Source organism: Brassica oleracea, chromosome C6, assembly GCF_000695525.1.
Source record: "Brassica oleracea var. oleracea cultivar TO1000 chromosome C6, BOL, whole genome shotgun sequence".
Lineage (NCBI taxonomy): Eukaryota > Viridiplantae > Streptophyta > Magnoliopsida > Brassicales > Brassicaceae > Brassica > Brassica oleracea.
Genome location: NC_027753.1, coordinates 21,606,494 through 21,609,258, shown reverse-complemented (window position 1 = coordinate 21,609,258; position 2,765 = coordinate 21,606,494).

Sequence of the window (2,765 nt, the reverse complement as noted above, 5' to 3'; positions counted from 1 at the left end):
AAATCGTACAGAGTTTCTCCCCCAGACTTACTTCACACCATCCCTGGCTGTGAAAATAAATCGGAGGAGGCTAAAACACACCAAACAGAAACAAATAGCAAGCAAATAAATAGTTTTGATGGATAGAACAAGGGAATTGGAATCGTCCGTTCGGACTCAGTCTGAATTACCACTGCTGGAGTGGCCGGTTGTTCTCCTGTTCCTCGGAAGTCTCTCTTCTCCAGTTGAAGTGCCCGCTGGTTCTTTGCCTGGGCGCCTTGTTCCCTGCGTCGTCTGTCCATCCTGACTTCCGATGCAGCCTCCAGTGAGTGCTCTGAGGATCCTCTTCATGAGGCTGTTGTTTTTCTTCTGAGAGTCCACCATCCAACGCCTGTAGGCGTGATCATCAGTAAGATCCGTGAGGTCCTCCAGGTCATAAGCACCATCAGCAGGTGCAGCAATATCCTCCACATCATCCCTGGCCGCATTCGCATCTGGAACTGGCGCACGTGGGTCGTCGCACAAGTGTTCTGTGTCGGGCAGGAACACTATGTTTTCCAAGGTTGAGAAGTCTGTTAACCCAGGAAGAGGGAGCTTGCAGTAGAGAGTGTTCCCGTCCTTGTCTGCGAACTTGTATGTGCTCTCGTCGCGCAGGATGTGTCATGTGATCAAGTAAGCGGTGTCGATGTGCTCGAGCTCAGGAACAACCGTGTAGGAATCCAGGTTGATGTTGAAGTGTTTGAACAAAGGTGTGAGAATACTGCCGCAGCGGTCTTTCTTATCTTCTGTTCGGAGCAAGGAATCCTTGCGCTCAGTGAGCATCGAGATGAGAAGGAATCCAGGGTTAGTCTTCACAGCCTGAATCGGTATGACTCTGTCTCTACGGACTTCATCCTCGAGCCCTGTGTATAGAACCTGCAGCTCGCCGTTTGTGACCTTGGAGGTGAGTTCCTTTGCGAAGAGGATGTTCGAGACGATCTTGGCAATGATACGCAGAGTGGGGTTCCGGATTTGTTATTGATAAGCCTTGCGAGAAGTGAACTTTCCTGTCGCAATGAGATCCCAAAAGGCGTTTGCTGGCGCGAACTTTTTCTCAACTGCGACCTCTCTTGGCGTGTCTGCGATCTCGAGTAGTTCGTTTAGATCGTGGAGAGAGATGGAGCAGAACTTGCCATCAGCCATGAAGGAGAAGGAGCAGTTTTCGTACGTTGGCGCGGTTGGGTTCTGGTAAGTGATCTGAGCAGTTGCGAGCACTTGCCGAACCAAATCAGGATAGAGAACTTGGGCTTGGTAGCAGAGAGGAGCGAGGCCCATAACGTGGAGCGTGTCGAAGACGTCAGACTCGAGGCCGAGAACAGCTAAGGTCTCCTCGTGAGCAAATCGTGTGGGCAAGATTTCTGCTGCCAGAAGCCTGTTGTACCTCGCTGTGGATTCCTTGTCCCACCCCTCACAATTGTAGTCAAGGAGTAGTGGGTCATTGATGTTAATCGGTTGACCCTCAGCTTTGTTCGGCCATGGATAGGTGGATGGAACATTCGCGGAACGAGAAGGCGTGGCTGCTCCGCGAGAGGCTTTGAGTGCTTTCGGAATCCTTTTTTTTGGAGGCATCTGCAAAACGAAATCAATTTCCAAATTAGCACATGTGACATTCCAATCTCGTTTTTTTTTTTTTTTTTTTTTTTTTGCCCAAGTCCATCAATTTCTGAACAACCTTCGAGTTCTTAGGATTAACACCTAGACCTATTACAACCGCAACTACTCAAGAAACTCTTAACAATGAAATTGTTTTTCCCTGATAATCAAACCAAATTTCGACCCTAGTAGCAATTGTGATACCGATAGCTACAATCTAAGATCAAATCTTGAAACAAAAGGGATGAGAGAATCCAAAGGGACACTTTCAATTCGCGGATTGGATGCGCGAAGGGGAAGAGTGTCTGAGCGGTTACCTTGAGTTGATTGATGATTCCTGCAAAACCCAACCGATCTCTAGAGGATCCAAGAGATTAGAACAAAATCGATGAAGAAGAATAGGAAATTAAATTTTCGATTTAGGGTTCTTTGAGGTTGGTTTGCGGCGCTAGAGATAATGGGAGAAATAAGGTTAGTGGGCCTTAAATAGGCCATTTCCCCTTTACACTTTTTTTTTTGTTCGAGCACTCACCTGGGAACAATCAGTGGAACAAGCGCTGGAGTGTTCTCCTGAGAAGTGCTCGATTTTTCTTCCTGCAAGTTAGTTTTTTCTTTTTTTTTTTTTAGAAAATAAAAGAAATATTTACACTCACCAGTGGGTTGCCTCCCACCAAGCGCTTCTTTTCAGTCACTAGCTTGACTTTTGTGAGCCGATTAGGCTTGAAGGGGATCGCTTAAGGGTATTTCTACACCTTCAGCTATTGTTGTGTCAGCAAGGTAAAGCTTGAGTCGCTCACCATTAACAACAAATTCTCCTCCTCTTGTGTCCAGCAACACTACAGCTCCATAGGGGCGAACCTCCTTGATGGTGAAAGGTCCTGAACATCTGGATTTTAGCTTTCTGAGTTGAAGAGTAAGACCTGATCATTCGGAGCAAAGCTTCTGCTGATGATCCGTTTGTCATGGAATGCTTTGGTTTTTTCTTTGTAGATTTTGGAGCTCTCATAGGCCAGATGCCTAATCTCCTCCAACTCATGGATTTGAATTGTTCGCCTCTCCTTGGCAGGTTTGATATCGAAGTTAAGCAGCTTGACTGCCCAAGCTGAGTTATACTCTAGCTCCACAGGTAGGTGACATGCCTTGCCATAGACCAG